The 10,549-nt window shown below is 45.8% G+C and overlaps 1 pseudogene; it reads right to left on the minus strand.

The window, feature by feature from the left end:
• Positions 1-8,675: 8,675 nt before the first annotated feature.
• On the minus strand, positions 8,676-9,325 carry LOC118624280 (annotated as a pseudogene).
• Between the last annotated feature and the right edge of the window lie 1,224 nt (positions 9,326-10,549).

Genomic DNA, 10,549 nt, shown 5'->3' on the forward strand with positions numbered 1-10,549 from the left:
GGTCGTCAGTTCGATTCCTGGTCAGGGCACATGCCCAGGTTGTGGGTCTAATGCCCAGTAGGGGACATGCAGGAGGCGGCCAGTCGATGTTCTCTCTCATCGATGTTTCCCTCTCTTTCTCTCTCCTTTCCTCTCTCTCTAAAATCAATAAAGAAAAAAAAATTGGGAAAAAAACAAAAGATTGAGAGAAGTGTCAAGGAGAAAGGATCTAACTAATCTCAGGAGCTTGGGGGTCACCTGTTTAGGCAGGAGTTATGGATGGTGACAGTCCAGGTACTGAGTCCAATAAAATCATCCTTGCCCAGGTACATACTCTGGAAATGTTTCCGCATACTGATTTGAAGAATGCTGCCCTAGACTATTTGGCCATTAAAATATGTATAAGTTTATTGATTTATGCACACCACTTTAATCATATAAAGTTCTATAGATTTAGCACCAATGCAGGGGAGCTCACTTTTGAACAACTCTATGATTGTATGATGAATAAATTGATTCACTTAGTGCAGAAACAAATTATTTCTTGTTATGCTAAAGTAATTTGGAAAGGGTTTTCCAGAATTCTTTGAAGTGTATAGTTTGTATTAGAAAAGCAGAAAGTTTACATCTTTTTAAATTTAAATTTTTTACATTTAATTTTACTTTTTTTTTGATGGTACGTGCCCCTAGCAGGAACCGAACCCAGGACTCTGGTCCGCAGGCCAATGCTCATCCACTGAGCCAAACCGGCCAGGGCTTACATTTAATTTTAAAATGATTTACAATGAGCCCTGGCCGGTTTGGCTCAGCGGTTAGAGCGTCCGCCTGCGGTCCGGAGAGACCCGGGTTCGGTTCCCGCTGAGGGCACGTACCTCGGTTGCAGTTTGTCCCCGGCCTGGTTGGTCGTGCGGGTGGCAGCCACTCGATGTGTCCCTTTCACATCGATGTTTCCCTCTCTCTTCCTCTCTCTCCCTCCCACTCTGTCTGTACAAAAAATGGAAAAATGTCCTCAGGTGAGGATAAAAAAAAAAAAAATTAAATGATTTACAATGAAAAGGCAACCTGAAGCGTGCGGTGAAAGACGGTGGAGCGGCACGGGGCATGTGGCAGAGCTGTCTCCTGCAGTTCAAGCCTGGGACAACACCCTGAAGTCTAGGTCAGATCCTCCCAACTGTCCCTCAGCACAGTGCCTCCAAACTACTGAGACATCCTACGTCCTCTGTTAACTAAGTTCAGAAAAACTTATCTGGCCTACAGGACTGAGGACGGCCGTTCCAGCTCTTCCCCAGAAGGGGCTCATCCTCGCGTCCTCCAGTGCTGGGGAAGAGTGTAGGCAGCCTCCCTGCCTGGCAGGATGGTGGAAGGGACCCTCCACCAACTCTCTTGCGAGGCAACCCAAGTCCCCCCAGACGCTTGTTACTGCTCTGGGCCCTGTGCAGTGGTTGGGACACAGAGTGGCACCAGATTGCCTGGGCTGGAGTCAAGCTCTGCCATTTACTAGCTGTGTCCTTAGGCCAGGGTATTCATTGTCTCTGTAATTCTTTCTACGTATCAATAATTGGTCAACTAATAGTTACTATGACACTCTCAGAACGATGTGAGTTAATGTGTCGAGTGTTGAGAACAGTCGCGGCACCTTGTAAATGCTCGCTGCCACTCGCTCTCATCACTGCGGGCCAGCTTCATCCACCTGTGTGCTAAGTTCACCAGGGCGCCGTTACTAATTAACCTGTTTTGAGCAGTGTGTTTTCAAACTGGACCACGGTTGAGCATGCACTGGCATCACGGGGGAGGCTTGGAAAACAGGTTGCTGGGCCCCAGCCCTCGAATTTCTGATTCAGTAAGCCTGCAGCACGGTCCAAAACTATGAATTCTAATTCTGCGTTCAGGTAATACTAATGCTGAGGTTCTGGGGACCACACTTTGGGAACCACTGGCACATGATTCGGCTCTGTGTTGTTTGTTGAATTTTTGTTACATTTATGTGTGATGGAATAAAATTAGGGTAAATTCAGGAGTTTCTTTTGACAAAGGTGTACATAGACTGTCGAAGAACTAAGCTAATGGAACGACTCAGATGTTTCACCCTGTGGCCCAAGGGGACGAGAGGAGCAGGAACTGGAATCCGCAGAGGAGAGTCCGAGAGAAGCCCTGACTCTCCGAGAGGCGAAGCCGGCCGAGGTGCAGGCAGCCTGCAAGGGCTGGGCCAGGAGGCTGTCTTCCGAGAGCACCGTCCTACCTCTCGGCTTCCTGCAGAACTGAGTGGGATTCAGAGGTCACGGGGGTTGTGGCTGGGGACTCATGGGGGTTTCCAAGACCTTTTCTGGAGAATCTTGAAGTCAAAACTATTTTCATAACAAGAGGTTATTTGCCTTCTTCACTTTAATTCTCAATAGTGAATAGTGGTGTTTCCCAAAGGCTCTCTGACCTGACAGATTTCAACAGATTGAATGCAGAAGCAGATGTGAAAGTCTGGTTGTCTGTTAATTCAGAAAGTAAAGAGATTTACAAAAGTGGAAAGCAGTGTTTTTTTATTGGAAAGTGTGTTTGTTTTCATGTGTAATGGGTTTATCACTGTTAGTTTAGAGGAATGAGTAAATATTTTAACACTTCTCATCTTTAATTTCTACTACAGTAAATACCAATAGATATAACCCACAAAACAAGCTGCTTAGAGTCAGTCATTAAATGTGTGAGAGTCCTGAGACCCAGACCATGGACAAACCCCCCTAGAGCTCATGCTGGTCAGCCTCCTGTGACATTGAGCAACTGAAAAATTGCAGAGCCAGAGGGGCAAAGAGAATGTCTCAGCTCATCTTCCCCATAAAATGCTGCTTGCTCTTATCGCTTGCAAATCATGGTGTCTGCTCCTTGCATTGAAAGTCCCAGAGCAGGGCCAACGAGGGACCGCGGGCTCTGGATGCACAGCCTCGTCGGCCCTGCGGGCTGTGAATCATTCAGGGAAAAGGCTCCAGACAGGCAGTGTCCAGACATGCAAAGGTCTAGAAAGGACGAAGCTCTTTTTTCGGTGTCAGCTTCCAGGTACATTTCTGGCCCTTCATGCCCAATTCAGACTTCCTTGTTCTCATTAGCCTAGGGTGATTACGAAAACATCAATTAAAAATGGGTCGCTCTAGCCAGTTTGGCTCAGCAGTTAGGGCATCGGCCCTCAGACCAGAGAGACCCGGGTTCGGTTCCCACTAAGGGTACGTACGTCCCTTGCAGTTTGTCCCCGGCCCCGGTTGGGGTCATGTGGGTGGCAACCACTCGATGTGTCTCTCTCACATCGATGTTTCTCTGTCTCCTCCTCCCTCTCTCCCTCTCGCTCAATTTGGGCACGTCAAGGGCACGTACCTCGGTTGCGATTTGTCCTGGGCCCTGGTTGGGTCGTGCAGGAGGCAACCAGTCAATGTGTCCCTCTCACATCAGTATTTCTCTCTCTCCCTTTCTCTCCTTCTCTCTCCCTCCCACTCTATCTGAAGATAAATAGAAAAATATCCTCGGGTGAGGATTAAAAAAAAAAAAAAAAGGTCAATGAAGATAAATTATTCTGTGTCAAATGGAGTAGCACCTATGAAAAAATCCATGTCATTATCTATTCAAATTATATTATTTGAAATATGTGATTTATACAAGACCTTTGTGTTATTATTTTATTCTATTTTTTAATTTATTTTTGCATTTATCGTCAGATAAAATGGGAGGGAGAGGGGGAGGAAGAGAAAGAGGGAGAGAGAAACATTGATGTGAGAGAGACACATCAAATGGCTGCGACCCACATGACCCCAACCAGGCTGGGGACAAACTGCAACCAAGGTAAGTGCCCATAGCAGGAACTGAACCCAGGACTCTGGTCCACAGGCCGACGCTGTAACCGCTGAGCCAAACCGGTCAGGGCCCTTTGCGTTATTTAGAAGAAATTGCTTTTCTCTGCCTATTAGCTATCTGATTCTACCCAACATAGGAAAATGAATGACTCATTCCTTTGTATTTGAAGTAGGAACTAAAGCTGTCTTATGTTCAGGCTATGCCTTAAGTAGCAGATGCTCAAAGATCCCTAGCTTTTTTTTTTTTAAGAAATAACATCTCACGCCCTAGCCGGTTGCTCAGTGGTTAGAGCGTCAGCCTGCAGTCCAGAGAGACCCAGGTTCGGCTCTCACTAAGGGCACGTACCTCGGTTGTAGTTTGTCCCTGGCTCTGGTTGGTCGTGCGGGTGGCAGCTGCTCGATGTGTCCCTTTCACGTCAATGTTTCTCTCTCTCTCCCTCTCTTCCTCTCCCTCCCTCCCACTCTATCTGAACAAAAAATGGAAAAATGTCCTCAGGTGAGGAAGAAAAGAAAAAAAAAGAAAGAACATCTCCCCTAGATCCCTGTCAAGGGTGTTGGGTTGTGAAGGCATCTGGAAACTGCCAAAGAGCACGCCTGAGACAGAGCTCATGCTTGTCATATCCCGCTGGAAAATGACAGGCAGGTATTGGAGTTGCTAGCAATTTTATTTTTCCTCACCTGAGGATAGGTTTGTATTGATTTAGAGAGAGGAAGGGAGAAACAGAGAGAGAAACATCGATGTGAGAGAAACATTGATCAGTTGTCTCCCACATAGGCCCTCATGGGAGATTGAACCTGCAACCTAGATATATGCCCTGACCAGGAACCAAACCCAAAACTTTTTGGTGTACCGGACGATGTTCAACCAATTGAGCCACTCAGCCAGGCCTGGAGTTGCTAGCATTTTAAGCAAATTTGCCCCTACCTGTATCCCCCCAAATTGTTCACAAGCAAAGATGAGGGAAGCAATTGCTTCTAGAAAGGTCCCTAGTCTAACCTGAATTTTACAAAGAAATGCAAGCTTCCAATAAACATTGAAACAGATGCTCATCATCAGTGACAGTCAAAAATAAACAAATTAACCCCTAACCGGTTTGGCTCAGCAGTGAGAGTGTCGGCCCACGGACCAAAGAGTCACAGGTTCGATTCTGGTCAAGGGCACGTACCTGGGTCAAGGTTCGTCCCTGGCCCTGGTCGGGGTCATGCAGGAGGCAACCAGTTGATGCGTCTCTCACATTGATGTTTTTTTCTCTCTCTCTCTCCCTCCCCCACTCCATCTGAAGATGAATAGAAAAATATCCTCAAGTGAGGATTTAAAAAAAAGAAAATAAATACACACACACACACACACACAAATTAAAACAGTAAGATCCCTTTTTAACCCATCATTTTGGAAATGAAGCCAAAAATAAGTGTGAAAATGCATATGGTATTGTTCACTTCAAAATTTCTTAAGAGGTAAACTTACAGTGTATGTTAGTTATATCAGTGAAGCTGGAAAAGAATTAAGGAGGTAGATCCCATGTTAACTGTTCTTTACACACACACACACACACACACACCAAAAAATACCCACAAAGGGTACAAGGACACTCCGGGAATTACTGGGTGTCTATTACCTTGATTGTGATGATGGCGTGTTAGCATATGTCCAAACTCATCAAATTGTGCACATTAAATGTGTGCAGTTCTTCATATATCAAATATACCCCCCATAAAGCTGTTTGTTTGTTTGTTTGTTTGTTTAAAGTGATAGAGCCCTGAGTCATCCCTATACACCCAGGCTACATATCCGATCCCTGGTCAGGGCACACTCAAGAATCAACCAATAGCCCACCTGGTGTGGCTCAGTGGCTTAGCATCAACCCATGCACCAAGAGGTCGCCAGTTTGATTCCTGTTCAGGACACATACCCAGGTTGTAGGCCCGATCCCCAGTGGGGGGCATGCAGGAGGTGGCCAGTCGATATTCTCTCTCATCGGTGTTTCTGTCTCTCTCTCCCTCTCACTTCCTCTCTCTAAAAAATCAATAAAGGGAAAAAAAATTTAAATGAAAACAAGAATGATAGAGAAAGGGGTATATTCATATGAGGTTGATGGGACTGTCAACTGATAAAACCTTTCAAAAGCAATTCTTCTAGGAATTTATTAGCCTAGTGAGTCTTTTGTAATTTGTTTTGTTAGTGGTTCAAATAAGGAGTCTATCTCATGCCATAAGAAGTCCCAACAGCCCTGGACCGTGTGGCTCCGTTGAACATCACCCCGGGTTTCAGGCTCAATCCCTACTGGGGGGTGTGCAGGAGGCAGCCGATCAGTGTTTCTCTCCTTTTCCCTTTCTCTCTCTCTAAAATCAATAATAAAAACATATTTTTTTTAAAAGTCCCAACAGCCCTGGCCGGTTTGGCTCAGCGGTTAGAGCGTCGGCCTGAGGTCCAGAGAGACCCGGGTTCGGTTCCCGCTAAGGGCACGTATCTCAGTTGCAGTTTGTCCCCGGCCCTGGTTAGGTCGTGTGGGTGGCAGCCACTCGATGTGTCCCTTTCACGTCGATGTTTCTCTCTCTCTTTCTTCCTCTCTCTCCCTCCCACGCTATCTGAATAAGAAATGGAAAAATGTCCTCAGCTGAGGATTAAAAAAATAAAAATAAAAAAGTTCCAACAGTGGGAGGGAGCCCGGGACTGACCTGAGACTCGGAGATGCTCTCTTCCGGCCCTGCTGTCAGCACCGACGGTGCACCTTGGGCTGTGCCACCTGGCATTAGCAACTGCTTCCACCTGTCTCATTGGCCAGAACCAATGACATGGCCTCCCGACCTTTAGGGGTGTTTGGGAAAGCAGGTGTTTATCTCTCCAGCTTTTAGAATCGAGAGCAGTGAGAAGGGAGTCAAAGTGGGTGCTGAGTGAGCCAAGCTGCAAAAAACACCCACTACCATGTGATGAACTAAATTAGAGAACACCCATTGTGTACGGCACTTACTGTGGAGTGGTTGATCTTGTCGCTGTGCACTTAGTAAAAAGAGTAGATTATAAAGTACTCGTTCCGCAGGATCCCATTTTGCCTAAAATACTTGTGTATACCATGATGCATACACAGAAGAACCTGATATACATAATGTTAATAAAGTCAACTTGATGAGTGCCCTCCTCACCCCAGTAACCTCCATATGTTAGCCATAAAACTTCCAAAGCCAAGAATAAGGAGAAACCATAAATAAGTCATTTTGGAAAACGCAGTCATTTGCAGTCTGTTACATTTCACTTGTCTTTCTAAGAGGACAAACTCCTCGCTCAGCCTCAATTGTCTGACAAGCTCAGTGGGCGAAGCCAGGTGATAATTGTTGCAGGAATAGGCTCAGCTCAAAATCGCGCAAGAAGGATCAGCATGCCAAGAAGAAGTTGCGAGTGAGTATCCTAAGTAAAAAGTTGCTTGTGAACCAGTCTGGTAGAATTTGATACTGTGACTGTGTCATCTCAGGAACAGCAGCAGAAAGCATAGGCTCTCCTTGGAGTTTCGAGCGGTTTCCTTTTTTTGGCTACTGATGGGATAGTTCATAAGTAACTTAACAGACAATTGCAACAGACAATTGCAGAGTTACATTTTCAATCAAAACTAGCCCTATTTTTAAAAAATAATAGCATTAAGTGATTCCTGTCCCCAAAGCCTTAGATTTAAAGAGGCTTTGCCAAAATGTTCTGGAAAACTCAGTGTTGCGGGAAAGGGGAACTGGCCCTTGGCGGGTCTGCTTAGGGCCGGCCGGCAGTGTGTGGGTTCTTGACTCCGTGCAGGAGAAGTTTCTCAGCACCAGGCCAGGTGGATTTTAGAGGGCTTTTACTAAAGCTGGGCACAGTGAAACAAGAAAGGGCCTCGGATGACAGGAGAGGGTCTAGGTGGGGAAATGAACCTAGGCGGGGCTGCTTTGGCTCACTAAGAAGTCAGAGGAAAGGGGGCCTTAGGACAGGTTCAAGGGGTTTGTCTGGGACGAACTGGCACTGTCCATTGTTGCCCTGGTCGCAAGCCTCATGGGGACCCTTAGAGTTTAGGAGACGCATGCTTGTGGGGAAGAACAGGAAGAGGGGGAGGGGAAAGGTGTGGAATCTTCCTTTGGAGGGAATTTAAAGGCTGGGCATTTAGGGGCAGTCTTAGGGGAGGATCTCAATAGACTGTCCATCAGTTTTATATTGATGTGCCAAAATGAAATGTATTCCCTTCATCTGTCCTTGGGTGTGGTTGGCAAATGGCACTAATTGGATTTCTGATATCTGTCTTCCCGAGTAGGGTGATTTAAGCCATTTACTCTCTGGTTGGGGAGGAGAAGTATAAACCATTTACGCTGAAGTCCCCTTGGTTTGGGGCAGAGAGGATTTACTAGGTGGTTGCAAACTTCTGTTCAACTGTCTGTCTCAGTGTCCCTAGTCCACTTGTCTCAAAAGGAGGTCTGTGACCGCTTTCAAACTGACAGTCATAGATTCTCACAAGGTGCCTCTGGGTGAACCAAAACAGAATCAGCACATACACTTTGCAGAAAGAATATGTGAGCTATGGTCCCTTTACCTCCTTTAACAAAAGTAAAAGAAATCAAAAACAAAAAAGGAAATAAAGAAGATAAAAATCTGGAAACAATAACAAGGATATAAACATGAGGATTGGAGGCAGAAAGGAGCAAGGACTAGAGGGTGGATCAGGTTGAGGCTAAGAAAATAAAGAAGGTCAAGGGCACTCAAAGATAGAGTTCACTTAGCTGCTTTACAAAATGGTAAAACCCAAAGAGAATACTGTTAAAAATCAAATTTTAAAATGTCGCTGACTATTCATATTTCCTAAATGATCTACATTTCTTTTTTTTAATGGTAGCAGTGCTTTATCAAGTTGTGCCCTAGTACAGACGCTGGGGCTCGCCCATGGTGCTCTTGATGTACAGAGCCCAGACATTCTGCCAGTTCTTTTTGAGCAACGACACCAGGAAATTGACAGCTAAGTGGATGTTGTACACAAGCTCATCGTCTGTCATCTTCACGTGGCCAACAGCCACTGCCAGACACAGAACCTTCTTCATCTGGAACTTGATTGTGGATTTCACTTCATCGACTTTGGCCACCATGTTCTCATTGTGGGTCAACAAGGAAGGGAACTTGCCAGCCTTATTCAGGCCTGGGCCCAGGATTCGTGGGATCTGCTTGATCAGACTCTGACGCCAAAAAGGCATCATACTTCTTGGCCAGCTTCTTGACCAGTTTCTTATTTTTGTTGAGTTTCTTCAGCGCCTCAATATCCATGTGGGGGATGTCCACCGCCTTGGCCTCATCACAGTGCTGCTGGTCCCCCAGAACACACACGGAGAACTTGGGGCGGGGAGTGGACTTAAGCCAGACGGTGCCGAGAAGCGTTTGTCCTTCTGAGGGTCATAGTTCTTCAGGCTGATCGGCAGCTCCACCGTCTCCAAAAACTTCTGGCGCTTGCGCTGGTTCCCGTGCAGGGTTCCCGCACCGCCTCGTACAGGGTGTCGCGGGAGACTTTGCTGCTCATGATTCCTCCAGCCCAAAAAACCGGAAAAGAGACCGATGTACATTTCTTAAACCTAGCTGATCAACAGAATCACTGGGGCTTATGTTTTGTTTTAATGTAAATACCTGAGTGCCAGCATCCCAAGTTTATGATTCACTAAGTCTGGAGCGAATCCAAGGATGCTGCATTTTTTAACTATTTAATGTTTTAGATACTATTAGTAGGCTATAATTTACATAAAATAAAATATACCCATTTTAAATTTACAGTTAGGCCTGGCCAGTGTGGCTCAGTGGTTAAGCGTCAATCCATGCACCAAGAGGTAACCGGTTCTATTCCCGGTCAGGGCACAGGCCAGGGTTGTGGGCCGGATTCCCAGGGGGGGCATGCAGGAGGCGGCCAATCGATGTTCTCTCTCATCGGTGTTTCTCTCTCTCTCCCTCCCTCTTCCTCTCTCCCTTTAAAATCAATAAAGAAAAAAATTTTAAAAAAAATACAGTTGGCCCTCGTTTATCGCAGTTAATCAGTTCCAGACTCTACCACAATAAATGAATTTCTACAAAATAGGATTCTTTATTTATACATATACTGTATTTGAAAAAACAGCCATGGAGTGAAGCCGTGAAAAGAAGTGCGAAGTGGCAAGGGACGACTATAATAATACAGTTAGGTGTTGTTTGTTTGTTTGTTTGTTTGTTTGTTTTGGCAAATATATATACCCATGGAACTTCTGCCCAATCAAGATGAAGCCCGGCCGGTATGGCTCACTGGTTGAGCGTCCACCCATGCACCAAGAGGTCGCAGGTTCCATTCCTGGTCAGGGCACATGCCCAGGTTGTGGGCTGGATCCCCGGGGGGGGGGGGGGGGCGGGGCATGCAGGAGGCGGCTAATCAATGTTCTCTCTCATCGATGTTTCTATGTCTCTTTCCTTCTCCCTTCCCCTCTCTTTCTCACAAAGGGAAATAAAAAATAAAAAAAGTTTTAAAAAGATGTAGACCATTTCCATCTGAAGAGGCCTCCGGCCCTCAAGTGACCTCCAAATCTTAGCCATAAGATTCTCTAGACTGATTCAAAACTCAGTGTAAAGAGAAAACCATAAACCACAAAATTGTATCAATTACTGAGAGCGGTAGTGAAAGCTTCACTCTGCATTGCTCTTGGATCTGCAATTATGAACAAAAATAGATGTGGCCTTCACAAACTTCGAGTTTGGGGAGTGGAGGGACTAACATTAATTCAATCGT

This window comes from Molossus molossus, unplaced genomic scaffold (genome assembly GCF_014108415.1).
Source record: "Molossus molossus isolate mMolMol1 unplaced genomic scaffold, mMolMol1.p scaffold_m16_p_10, whole genome shotgun sequence".
Lineage (NCBI taxonomy): Eukaryota > Metazoa > Chordata > Mammalia > Chiroptera > Molossidae > Molossus > Molossus molossus.